Source organism: Callorhinchus milii, unplaced genomic scaffold, assembly GCF_018977255.1.
Source record: "Callorhinchus milii isolate IMCB2004 unplaced genomic scaffold, IMCB_Cmil_1.0 Scaffold4, whole genome shotgun sequence".
In the NCBI taxonomy this organism is placed as follows: domain Eukaryota; kingdom Metazoa; phylum Chordata; class Chondrichthyes; order Chimaeriformes; family Callorhinchidae; genus Callorhinchus; species Callorhinchus milii.
Window position 1 is genome coordinate 20,665,701 of NW_024704745.1, and position 14,435 is coordinate 20,680,135.

Here is a 14,435-nt window from a genome sequence, read left to right on the forward strand (position 1 = left end):
TAACATATGTTCAAAAAGAAAACAAAATGTAAATTTATGTTTTCTTAAATAATAGGGAAGAAAACTCCACATAATGAATCACTGCTTGAGACATGCAATGTAGAATAATTCTTAGTTGGTTCTGGCAACTTTCCTATTTAACTTTTTTATCTGACACATGCAGAGACCTATCAACATGCTTAAGAGTATTCAAACCAGAATGAGAGTTTCACATATGCATGGCACCTATGCATGGAAATTTAACTTTAGAAGCTTTAGGTTAAAAATAATGTATGTGATGCCTTTGCACTCCCAAGGGATACAGGAAGGGAATTGCCATTAATTAAAGTGATTTTGGAATGTTTTTCAATAAAGCATATTTTAGCACTTAAATTCATCCAGTTTAAGCTGACCAGAGAACGAGAGGGAGATTTATGTTCCTGCACAAAGCATGTTGTATGACATTCAGTCTTGCACAATGACCAGTATGAGTCCAATTTCAAAGTCTAAGGCAAGGTTTGCACCTTTGACAAGAATTTGAAATGATCTCAAATTGGCCTGTGCAGTATTTCTTACACATTCCACAATGGCACAGGCATGTACATGGCAGAGCTTTACCATGAAGGCATGTACACCTATCCTTAGTCACTTCTATAAATTGCTGGAAGAATGCAGTGATCTGCACTGATTAATTTGGACCAACAATTCTGTTTTAAAATGCAACCCATATTACAAGGAAGTGAGAGTTAATGGGAGTATTACTTACCACCTTCCTTTCCACTGTGAAACATTTCTGCTAAAAACTAAAGGTTGCCATAACAGCCATGAACCAACATGAAGCCTGAAATTCCACCTACTCTTAGGCTGGAAAACTGTTTTATCTTAAATTTATTATTGCACAGAATTGTGGAAAATTCTTAAAATCAGTCTCAACTCGGAAACCTTTTTTAAGATTCAAGAATTGTGCACAATTCGGAAAATGAAGCTTTAAGAGAAAATTATCTCCCAGGCTAGGGCTAGGTAGAATTCTGGGACTATCTCATGCAGGTCTAAACCAACAAACTATTGTATTGACTTGTGCAGATAATGCAGTCACAACAAATGTGATGGGCTGGTGGTGTGGTGCTCAGTCAGCTTTCAAAGAAAGTTGTTGATGGTTCAAAGTTGTTGTGGCCAGAGACGGAGTTCATTGTGGGTTTCAAGAGACATGTAGATGAGTATATGAAGGATAATGTTGGGCATGTTTCCTTACTCCAAACGCCTCTGTTTACCTAGCAGTAAATAGGATCCCAGTTGTTGGTTGATTGCTGGATCTCTTTTCTGAGGGGTAATAATTCCTTCAAAAAAATAATAATAACTTGGTCACTTAATCCACGTCTGTTTGTGGGATACTGCTGTATGCAATTGGCTGCCGTGTTTAGTCCACAAAACATACAATCAATTCATTTGACAGTATATTCTGTCAAGCGCTTTGAGATGTCTAGAAGAAGTAATAAATTGCTATATCAAATGCAAGGATTATTATTTTTATTAAAGATTTGAAAGGGTATAGGGAAAAGGCAGGGTACTAAGATTGAATGAACATCTTGTTCTCAGAGACAGATACATACTTGGTATTAAGTAAAAGTATTAAAATGAAATAATAAAGTGGAAAATGGGATTATAAAATCTGCCAAGATCTAACAAACTGGCAAAACAAGCACAATGGTCTTAATTGCCTCCTATTCCTAATTCTTTTCCATTCCATCCAACACCATGCCCCCTTCCCTCCAACCCACAATTCTGACTTGGAGTTGAGAGTGCTACCATGAAGCCCGATTGATACTGATGTGCTGTGTGAAGGTAAAGATGCAATTGAAGCTGGACTCAATTAAAGCTGGTGCAATTAAACTTTATTGCACTTTCTAATTTTGAAGGTACAATAGAATTCACATTTATATAGTGATTTTCATGTCAGGAGGACGCCTCGAAGCAGTTTACACTGCTCATTGGGCACCCAAGCCGGGGATGGGAGCTGAAGAGGGTGGGGAGGGGAAAGATGCCCGAAAAGTCTTGAGGCAGGCTTTAAAAGTGGGGAGGGAGGGGGTGAAAGCTGAGAGGGAGGGGGTGATTCAGAAACTTTTATATTTTGAATGTGTCATGACATTCAGAAAGTTATTACCAGCTAATAATTGTAGTTTTAAAGTAAATACACAACACATTTTTTCAACTAACTTTCTTACAGCAACTTTGAAAATCTGAGAGTTTTGAAAATCTCCCAATTTTGCCCGAACGTCCTTGAAAATACAATAGTCAAAAAATTCCACTCATGTTTCCCGGCATATCTTCAATTGGAAAAAATACTCTGTGACAAAAGCAATTCATGTCACAATTCATGCCTGGAACTAATAGTGACCGGGTAGGCATATTGCATATACTTTGTACTTCAGATTGGCGTGAATGCCTGGAATCACTTCATTGATGGGAAGGGTCATATGTTCTATACAGTGGTTTGTCTCCTTTCTGACTTGCTGGCATGTCTAGAGTTAAAGTGGCAGCTCTGAAGTAGCCACCCTCCAAGGGAATGTGAGTCATGTTTACCTATATAAGGAAACCTGTCAGACTGAGGCCAGCTTTGTTCATTTAACTAAGAGACATATACACACACACCCTGAAGAGTGGGAGTGAGCTGTAGGCTGGACAGAGCACAACTTCCTTAACAAGAGTTCCTGGAGTTCCCTTAATGCTGCGAGGACCACTGCAAGGCTGCAGAAGAGAGCAAGAAAGGAAGGCACACTATCCAAACCACCAGTTTAGCATTATTAGATTCCGGGGAACTACAGCATCTGACAAAATGGAGCGTCAGGTAAACTAGTTTGTGGGCAGCTGGCCAGGTTGAACTTACACTTAGAGTTCAAAAAGAGGTTGAAGACTCCGATTTCCTGTCTTTTCTCTTCCAATAATGCAAACCTTTGTTATATCTTTCCTTCTCCTTTATTCACTGTTGTTCACATTGTGTGTTATTTGAGGTGAAACCATTTGCTCTGCCAGACCATCTGAGGCTGTGTCTTGCGGGCTATCGAGTTGTAAATAAATGCCTGAGCTTGTAATTCTTAGCTTTGTTGCACAGCACTTTTGTAATTGTTGACAAATCCCAGATGCACGGGATAGCTCTTGGAAGATAAAGGAAAGAAAGCAGAGTTATTCTATCTGAGGCATAATCTCAGTAGTAAAGGGAGGGATGCTATCTTCAGGCTGTGAAGTGATCACTAATGGGAATGTGTTGATTCAAGGGAAAGGCACCTTGTCTGGACAGGTTCTCTTCTGCGTATTAGCAGACAGGTTTCGTGTCTCCATGCAATGGGGTTTTATGCAATTTGTGTGATCTGTTGACATTTAGTTTCCCATAATCTTAACTTGTTCGCAACCAAACTTCAGTTGAACCATTAATGATGTTTCCCGGTCCCGTGCATTCTAATACAAAGTGTTTCTCCCCAATCCATTGATAGGCAGAATGTGAAACCGTAAAAGCTAAAGTAAAAACTGAAGCATGCAAAGTCCTTGCAATTACAAATATATTTAGTGAAGGAAATAAGGAATGCTGACCTTTGAGAGTATCTGTTTTGCCCTGAAGGCCCTTTCTGGTTTTGTTCTGTTTGATTTTAATGATATAATAAAACCCATGAATGTGCTTTAAGGTAATTACGAATATGTGGATTGCACACTTTCCTTTGAAAGCTGTTGTCCTTCTTGAAAATGACCTAGTTATCTTTGCTCGTTTTGCCTTCTCTACGTCTGGCAGAATACTGGTAGCATAATGACAAACAGCTTTGAGTGGTTGCAAGGTGCAAAGGGTCATTTTCATGGTCAACCACGTTTGAACGGTCTGTTACTGAACTTAGCGCCTAATGCCTTGGCAGGAGACCTGATGAAAAGATGACTCATGCTTAAAAGATTAAAATTAAAATGACATCCTTAAAAGACTATTTCATTGTTATTTTAAGAAGAAAAGTGCCAAAATATTGTGCTGTAGTTTACAGGGCATGGGAAATCCATCCCAAATCGATGCTCCTGATTGACCAACCACATAAAACTGCTATATTTTATCTTCCCCTTCACACACGCACACACACTGGCTTCCCCCCTACACCAAGTTACTTATGATTGTAGCACTACAAATATCACAGTATTATTTGATTCAAATGTCAACTGTCTCTGTGAGCTGCTTACTGATTGTCATCTTGTAGACACTGCAAATGTAACTGTTTGGATAGCTCGAACATTAAATCATTCTTAATTCTTATTCTTAAATCAAAGGGAGTCAGACTACTTTCAAATTACACTGTCCTTCCAATCTCTGAGCTTTGCCGTGTGATGTTTCACTGAGCTGCGTGAATATGTGATGTGAAGCATTACAATTGTGATTTCTTTAACACAATTGTTATTACTGTGGGTACTGGCAATTGGGCTTTAGATCAAATTTCTCCATTCTCGCAAATCAGAGCTTTTTCTCCACCTTGGCAGAGAAGCCACGTTTTGAAAAGCTGATTAAAGGGAATGTCGGGTTAGAATTTATTCATTTGAATGAGACCAATCTTGCTAAAGTTATGACCGATTTTTAAAACAAATGATTCCCTGAGATTGCCCCCCTCACATGGCAGTGAGATATTGTGTGTATAGTCATGCTTCACAAGTCAGTGCTGCATTCAAACTGTAATTCATACGACTGGAACAACAAGTTCAATAACTAAATGTGCAGAAATCTGCCAGGGTGCATATCATACACAAACATTATTTACAGTAGGCTCCACTTCAAGTCAACTCTGATAGTTGTTGATGACAAATGAACAGTGTAATAGCAGACTATGCCACCGAGTGGCAGAGTGCTGCTTTGTGTCTACAATTCCCTGTGTAGTGAGGGTTGAACATTCTGAGCATTGACTATTACCAACCTCTGCCTAATACTTTCCAGGATTAGATGAGAAGAGTGTGTCCCTCAAGGGATAGAATGTGCATTCCTTTCAGGCACAGGGAAAGTCTAGGGTATATGTGGAACTATGAGTAGTTTGGTTGTTGATTCAAATTCTCTGAAGTATGCTAATGGGTTTCCACATGTATTTAAGACACCAAAATAAATCTCATCAGAGCAAAAGCCCAAATAGACAATAGAGACCATATGAAAGGATGACTCACCTTCCCACTTCACAACTGTTCTTTTACAACTTTTGGGTAAAGCAGGTTTCTCACTTGTCAGAAGGGAACGGGCATTAATCTGATTCTTTTGGTGATAGTTCTGTTTTTTTAGGCCATTCTTGTCTCCGGTGTTGTGTTCAGAGCCTGCAGGTGAGAGGCCAGGCATTCCCCCAGGGCTCTGCCAGTGCTGTTCCTCAATACAGTCGTGAGAAACAATATAAGGATGTTGTCTAACAACTTTGTGCTGCTGTACCGACAAACACTACCAGCCAACAGAAAAACAAACCCTCAAAGACATGAAAATGAAAGCCAAAGGAGGAGGTTTTCTGACACATCTCTCTTGATCCCACTGCACTACTGCTCAGAATTACTGGCAGGATTACAGCTGAGTGCTCAAATTCCAAAGAAGTTCATCTGCAGTCTAAACGCATCCATATGTTCTTAACACACTGGGCAGGAGCATAAGAACAGGAGGAGGCCATTCAGCTCATCGAGGCAGTTCCACCAAAGGAGATCTTTTAATCCCATTTCCCTGCCTTTTCACTTTATTCCCCAAATATCCTTGCTTCCTGCATTTGAAATGCCACTCAGATGTCCCAAAGTGCTTCAAAGGATTTAATGTTAAGTGGAGTGAGTGTTTTTTTGTAGCCCATGCAGCAGCCCAATTTCACACAGCAATGTCCCATAAACAACCATCAAATCAATGACCAATTTTTATTTGTGGGATTGCAAGCTAATATATATTAAGTATATATTTATAAGCATATAGTTAGCTCTATTTTGAACATAATTTGGACAGTACCATACCATCTATGTTTCTAGACAACTATTATGTTGCCTTGTCATTCCTTGCTTTGATTAAAAGTTCATTGCATTATTGCCAAGCGGCAAACTGATACTGTTGAAATGTCTATTTGTACTTATAACGTTTGTTATAAGTTTTAAGTTTATCTGTATTACACCTTTTAAAAAAAGCCTTGAAATGTTCCCAAAAGTGATCAGTTTGGAGCACGCCTTGCAAAGACTGTGCTCCAAGGGTTAACAATTACCTTGTACTGCACATTGGATTTTTCGTGGTCTTGTGCCATGCGAGCAAACTCTCTTTGAAGCTACAAAAATTACGAACACAGGTCAGAAGTTAACAGATTAAAACAGGATACCCAATTATATTACATAATGTGTAAAAATAATTGAACAGTGCTTGGCACAATATGTTATGTCAAATTTTAAGTGTTTCACAGCAATTTGCCTTTTTGAATAGCTCGGTCCTTCCTGTACTTTAAAACAGAGGCAGAGTACCTCCAGAACACACAACAAGCAAACACAATCTCAGACTGACCTTTTCCTATAAACTAAAGTCCATCAAAGTGCTTTGATGCTGAAACCATACGTGAACATTTTCAAGCTGGGCATTCTTTGCCATACACACTTACTTGAACAAAGTTGTAATTACAGCTTGTGTAAAATGTTTGTAGTTTTCCTGTTAACTCCAACTACTCTGGTCAATGTTAAATTTAAATAATTGTCCTTGCATTTGATGTTGGGCCATGTTGTCGAAATGTCTAAAGCACTTTACAGGATTTGCTGTAATTGTGTAATTTTGTTGGAAAACGCAGTAGCCAATTTGTGCACAGCGTCCTATGAAGAGAAAGACCAATTTGATCCGGAGGATCATTTGGCTAGGACTCTGGGAGAAACTCCTTTCTCTTTTCAAAAAGTGTTGGAGGATCTTTCATGTCCAAATAAACAGCACAGAGTAAAGGACAATATCTCTGATATGTAATCTCTCTCCCCCCCACCCACCCAACTCTGAGTTGGAGTGTCAAGCTGTACCTCGAATTCAAAGCTTGAACCCACAACCCTCTGACTCAAAGGTGAGCTGTCAATTCCTACATGAGTAACACTCGTAAGAACCCATCTTGCACAACAAAGAAACAAAGAGACTGATTAATGAGACCACAATAATCCTGATTGAATCACAGTTCATATTTTATTTTATTATAACTATTAAGTATTTGAAAGGATCCAGATGTGTCCAAACAGCAAGTACTGTTGATTTTTTTATTTTAAAAAAACAAGGCGAACAAACAGCTGTCTAAAATGAACAGATGTGACACACAAAGGACGGACTAATTTCTTATTGGTGACCATTTCCAGGCCCCTGTCATTTCTTTAAATCTGGATAGGTTTATGGCAGCTGATACAACAGTCCAGACATCCTGCTGTTCAACTTTCAACAACCCTATGTGCTGTTAAACACTGATTCGATTTATACCATACGTGATAGTAACATTTCCATTAAAAGCTTTTTTTATGTGAAAGCTTTTCATATTTTACCAGGATGACGTTACATGAGATTTTTGTTATTTTTTCCTTCAAAGATTTCAACTGGAGGCGAATGTTGAAACATAAATATTTGGAACCCAACTAAACAATACCTGATTTATATTGAATATATTGGAAATCCACTTTGATTCTTGTAATTTTTTTATGTTGAGGATATTACCTTTTGAATTACATGCACCTACCCCACTCCCATTTAGCTCTCAACCTGTGCCACCTGCCTCTAAAAGACTGGGATGGCAATTACAAAGCAGCACCATGGAGGATGAGGTGAGGCCTCTATACTCTTCAGTTTGTCAATTCTCCCTCTTTAGGAATTCGAAGCAGAGGTGAGGTGCTTCTCAGCAATACGTGGCTATGATAAGGGATCGGCCCTTACCTCTTCCCCAAACACTCTGTTTTCCAGTACATGACTGCCCTACCTTATTGAACCAGATGACGTTTAATGTAAGGCATAAGCTAAGCTTGATGAAGTAGCAAGTCAGCCTGCTCGAAAGAGATAAATCATATCCCACAGCTATTCATAATGTATCCTCTATAATTATATGGTCTAGCCTTTTGATTCCCTTGTGATTCTGCTTTGGAATTGCTGAATAGTTCTCCCATTGTAGTCTCTTGTGTATTATGTGACAGTATTAATCAACAATGGTGGCATCGTATTAGTCTCACACACTCTTCAATCTGTATTATTACAGGCCTATTTCCAGCTCCCATTAACATTGCTTTCATTTAGTTGAGGCTCTATTTTTGTAGCTGTACGTTTAAGTTGATATCTTAAAGGCAATTATTTTATTGATGTTTAATGTTACAATATCTGCTTCGTATTTCTGTTATTTTTGGAACCAAATTAGGGTTTTCAATTTTTAATTATACCCTGTTAAAATTCTGCAAGATCACAAAATGTGTAGTGGGTATTTATTTGTGTAATCCTGATAGAACACTACAATAACCTACAGAAATAAGGAGGAAAGAGAGCTTGCATTTGAAATTTAAAATATTTCCTGACTGTGCGGTCTCAACAGTAAACTTGAGTTTAATCTCCAAGCTTTCTTTCTTAGGTAAATAATGTTCCCATTCACTGATTCTCCCAAAGGGAGCCTGTGGCATCTCGGTGCAGACACATACCCCAAGCCATTGAGGGGTCTCCAGTCACCTCTTTCTGGTGCAGGAGACTTTCAATGACAATTAGAAGCAAAACCCTGGTTGATTTTCTTCTGTACCAAGGAAGTCAGTGCATGTGACTTTGTCGTACTGTTTTACACATACTCTGTGATCTTGACTGGGCAAATGAGATTTAGATCCCACGAAGAACATAAGTCTTGACCACCCATTTGAGGCTATTGTGTTTTTAGCATATACTGGAGAATGAAGCCAAATTGGAGTGATTCTAGACAGGGAACTGTGTCTCTCTCCACTGGTTTGCAAAATTTGCTAATCTGGATGCTGAAAGTTTATAATGGAGATTCCCATTTTTTATTTTTAAACTCATTCGGCTGTTGACTGTAAATTTATCAACGATCAGAGAATCAGACCATTGAGTATTACTTTCATATTTTATGTAAACAGTAAGTCTGCAGTACAGTATATTGTCTGTCTTGCACCAAATGGCTTTTGCATGCAAAAGCTCTTATTTAATGAATACGGTCCACTGTGGTCTTGTGATCTGCAGTCAAGTAACTTGCATTTCGCCAGTAAGGTCTAATAAATATTGTTGTTATGGCAGTAATCAGCGACCAGGCCTCCAGAATTTATTTAAGGAAACAGATTATAATAAATTACATTAGAATTTCTCTTTAAAATTATAAAGAACTTGCCTCAAGAAAAACAGCTCAGTCTTCTTCTGGTAACTACATTAAGTGTATGATGCACAGTGGATGTTGAATGTAAAATGTGAAATGGAATGTAACATTAGGAAAAATAATATGCATCAATATAAAATTTGATTGAACATTGAGTTAACGTATTGTCAGCGGTTGCAAGGGCTATTGCTATGTTTGGGTGTACAGATAAATAATCTAGTCGCATTTACTGTATTTTTACAACAACAACAACATGCATTTATATAGAGCCCTTCATTCAGGTTAGGTCTCTGAGTGATTAACTCTAAGGTAACATAGCAACACACAGCTCTCTTGGGTGTGGAAGGGAAGAAAAATCATCTAAGATTACAACTCTGGTTTGGTGTTTACTTATTCCTGCTGCAGTGTGCAACCATCGGGTGAGGAGAGGACACCACTTGGCTGTTCGGCTCCTTACATACCATGCCAACAAACATCCTCTCCAAAAAATGAATAGCAGGACTGCTACTGTTGGGAAGGACACAGATGAAGAGAAAAAAACAATCTCACAAATTTCCAAATGTATGTAGAGTAATATGTATGGAAAGTGTTAGTTAATTCATTGCTCATTGTGCCAAAACAATGAGGCAATAATAAACAGGCAAATATATTACAAATCCTGTAGCTCAGTGGTTAGAGCACTCGCTTTGCAAGCGAGAGACCTGAGTTCAATTCCAGGCAGGGCGAAACCTTGGGCAAGTTTCCTTACTCCACACGCCTAATAATAATCCCTCCAAAAAAAAACAAAAAACAATAATAAATTGGTCATTTTCAATCCATGACTGTTTGTGGGACATTGCTGTGCGCAATTGGCTGCCGCGTTTCGCCCACAAATATACAGTCAATTCACTTTACAGTATATTCTGTGAAGCGCTTTGGGACGTCCTCCCGACGTGAAAAGCGCTATATCAAATGCAAGGATTATTATTATTATTATAAATCACTTGAGTTCAGATCCCCAGATGTCATTCTCAAACTGTACAGTACTCTCATCAGACTGCACCTAACTTACTACACAAAGTTATGGTGTCCGTGACATAATAGAGCTGCCTAGCTCCGAGAGGCAGTACAGAACAGACCAACAAGGAAAATCTCCAGTAAGAGGAATAAACTCTATTAACTCTAATAATTAACTCTAATCACCAGCCCACCTCAGCGGGCTAACCATGGCACGCTGAACACTCCTGTCCGCTCTGAGTCTCAACGTGCGCACATTGGCTGCCGCAATTGACCCGAACTGTTTCCCCAAGATGTTCCCGACCCCTTCCCTCCACCATCGTCGATAAAGCCATCTCGGACCACCACTTCATCTCCCTCAACACCTCTGTACCCCTTCCCAACCCTCCACCATTACATACCGTCCATGGAAAAAAATTTCCTCCCTCTCCCTTTCCACTGCCCTGGAGTCATCTGAACTCCTACACCTCTGGCCCTCACTGACTGATCTCCCCTCCTCACTCTCCTTTCACCACAACTCTATCTCCTCCATTCTGGACTCCCTTGCCCCCCTCACCTCCTGAACTGCCTCATACTCCCATAAATCCCCCTGATACACCAGCCGTCTCCGTTCCCTCAAGGCACAAGTGTGAGCTGCCGAACGCGCCTGGACCAAATCCAAACTAACGGTCCATCAGCAGATTTGGCTTCACCACACCAAGATCTACCGCTGCACTCTTGCCTCCGCCAAATCCTCCTCCTACTCCAAGGTCATCTTGGAGGCAAAGGACAACCCCCAGCTTCTCTTTTCCACCACTAACTGTCTCCTCTGTCCACCTTCCCATGCCTCGCCTCCACCTTCTGGCTTCCCTCCTGTCCGATGTCATCAACCTCTCCCTGTCCACTGGTTCAGTTCCCACCTCCCTAAAAACGGCTGTCATCACCCCCATCCTGAAAAAACCTTCCCTGGATCCATCCCTCCTCTCCAGCTACCGCCCCATCTCTAACCTCCCATTCCTCTCCAAGGTCCTGGAATGAGTCGTCGCGTCCCAGCTCCACTCCTTTCTCTCTCACCATTCCCTCTTTGAACCACTCCAATTCGGCTTCCACGCTGCCCACAGCACGGAAACAGCCCTGGACAAAGTGACTAATGACACTCTGAACATCTGTGATCAGGGCTCCCTCTGCCTTCTTGTCTTCCTCGACCTCTCTGCCGCCTTCGACACTGTTGACCACTCCATCCTCATACATCGCCTCTCCGCTTTACTCAATCTTCACGGTTCTGCCCTTGCCCTTGCCTTGCCTATCTCTCTCACCATCTCCACTTTGTTGCCTCTAACGGTTTCTCCTCCAGCCCCTGCACTGTCACATCTGGCGTCCCCCAGGGCTCTGTCCTTGGCCCTCTCCTCTTTAATATCTACATGCTCCCCCTTGGTGACATCATCCGCAGACATGGGGTCAACTTCCACATGTATGTGGATGACACCCAACTCTATATTTCTGCCTCCACCTTCAACTCCAGGACCACTGCTTTCCTGACAGACTCCCTGTCGTACATCAAGTCCTGGATGATGGCAAATTTCCTAAATTTCCTGAGGCTCTCCTGATTGGCTCGCGCCAGCGCCTCTGCACCTCAGGCTCTGGCAGCATCAATCTCCATGGTTGCACACTACAACTCACCAAGCCAGTCAGCAACCCAGGTGTCTTGTTTGACCCTCAACTGTCTTTTCTCCCCCACATTCAAGCCATGACCCGCTCTGCCTTCCCTCACCTCCATAACATCGCGCGACTCTGCCACTACCTCACCCCTCAGGCCACTGAAACTCTTGTTCATGCCTTCATCACCTCCAGGCTCGACTATGCAAATGCCCTGCTTGTCGGCCTTCCCAACTCCTCCCTCCACAGGCTGCAGATAATCCAGAACTCTGCAGCCCGTGTCCTCTCCCGCACCAAACTCCACGACCTCATCTCCCCCACTCTCGCCTGACTCTGCTGGCTCCCTATCCTTCAGAGGATTCAGTTCAAGATCCTGGTCCTCACATACAAAGCCCTCCATGGCCTCGCCCCACCTTACCTCTGCGACCTCCTAATCCCCTACCAACCCGCCCGTTTCCTCCGCTCAGCCGGCTCCGACCTGCTCCATGTCCCCCGACCCACCCTCCCCATCATTGTCAGAAGAGCCTTCAGCCACTCTGCCCCCAACCTCTGGAATTCCATTCCCAGTCACTCCGCCTCGCCCCCTCCATAGCCTCCTTCAAGTCCCGCCTTAAGACCCTCCTCTTCAACCATGCGTCAGGTCTGAAATTCTGTACTCTGTCCAGCACCTTGAGACATCCTCCCAACATGAAAGGCGCTATACAAATGTAATCTTGTTGTTGATTAGAAAATCCAGGGCTCTTCAGTCTTGAAAAGAGAAATCTCAGAGCACCTTAGTAGGGGTATGTAAATGACACAGGTTTTGGGTTGCCAAGGGCAATTTCAAGACAGATACTGCAAAACATTTCTTTACCCAGAGGGTGATTAATGACTTGAATAGTTTGTGAGGAGAGGTTGGGTTGAGGCCAGAATGCCAAACTCAATAATAAAACAGTTTGATGCTATGATGGGATGTGTTATTATTCTGATGATGACGATTGTAGAAAGGGTAATCTGAAAGGATGAGATCAAATGGGGCGAAAGGCCCAGTTTATCCAAACCAGTCTTGTGATATGCTGGAGTGATTTCAATCTCATCTTGGGTTTTAGTTTATGGCCATAAACTTTAGCTCCAAGATTTATGATGTCATTTAAAACCAGTATCCAAATGTATTGCCTAGTAACATTGCGACTATCATTCTAACTAATACTTTTCACTCCTTCCCCCCAATATTTTTGTTGGATTCTCGTTTGGATAATTTTGCGTGAAATTATATGAGCGGGGAAAAAAACACAATTTTTTTTAGCTTGACTGCACCTGAATAGACAAACACAATCCTTAGTGTTTGCTTAAAAATAAAGCGCTGCAGGCCAAGAGTTGGATACTCTGGAGAGTATTCCAGAGCTTAGTAGTATAGTGGCGGAAAGTGCGGCCTCCAATGATGGGGCAGAGGGTGCGAGGGAAGAGCAGGAGGCCGGTGCCAGTCAAGCAGAGGCGCTGGGTGGTGGATTGAGTAGTGAGGAGGTTGGAGAGGTAGGGAGGTGCCAGAGAGTGAAGGGATTTGAACACGAGTGTGAGGATCTTGAAGTTGATCCTTTCGGTGATGAGGAGCCAGTGGAGCCTGGCCAGAACTGATGAGATGTGGGTACAGAGTTTGGTCCGGGTCAACAACAACAAATTACATTTGTATAGCGCCTTTCATGTCGGGAGGATTTTAAAAAAAGTACAGCTGGGTTTAGGGGGTTAAGGGAGGGGAGGGGAAGGGGGGTGGCCGATGGCATGGTCGAAGAGGTGGGTCTTGAGGCGGGACTTGAAGGAGGGTAAGGAGGGGGCGAGGCGGAGTGACTGGGGGATTTCCAGAGGTTGGGGGCAGAGTGGCTGAAGGCTCTCTCGCCAATGGTGGGGCGGGTGGGTCGGGGGACGTGGAGCAGGCCAGAGCTGGCTGAGCGGAGGGAACGGGTAGGTTGGTAGGGGGTTAGTGTGTGGGCGGCAGAGTTTTGAATGAGCTGGATCTTTTGAATAGTGGAGCTGGGGAGACGAGGAATGCGCTTGTGTAATCCTGGAGGGAGATGAAAAACGCATGCATGAGGGTTTTGTCTGCATTTGGGGTAAGGTAGGATCGGAGATGGGCAATGTGGCGGAGGTGGAAGAAGGTGGTCCTGGTCAGGGACCAGATGTGGATGAGGAAGGACAGCTTAGATTACACACTGGTTCGGTGAGCGTGAGGGAGAGCCCAGGGAGGTTGAGGAGTTCAGATTCGCAGGAATGAAGACATTGACGGGATCCAAGGAGTACGGCTTCTGTCTTGTCCACATTCAACTGCAGGAAGTTTGCACTCATCCAGGCCTTCATGTCTGCGAGACAAGCTGATGGAACATTGGTACTGGAGAAGGCAAAGTAAATTTGTCATCCGCTTACATGTGGAAGTTTACCCCGTGTCTGCGGATGACATCGCCCAGAGGGAGCACGTAATGAGGAAAAAAAGAGGGCCAAGCATGGAGCCCTGGGGTGCCACACAGGTGACCAGGCTGG

The 14,435-nt window shown here is 42.4% G+C and overlaps 1 protein-coding gene across 1 annotated transcript in view; it reads left to right on the forward strand.

The window, feature by feature from the left end:
• The first annotated feature begins 2,783 nt into the window (after window positions 1-2,783).
• LOC103177517 (E3 ubiquitin-protein ligase Midline-1) overlaps window positions 2,784-14,435 on the forward strand; it is a 211,048-nt gene continuing 199,396 nt past the window's right edge. Inside the window, exon 1 of the mRNA XM_007891718.2 lies at window positions 2,784-2,824. The gene's annotated coding sequence lies outside the window, so the exon portion shown is untranslated. The remainder of the gene's footprint in view (window positions 2,825-14,435) is intronic.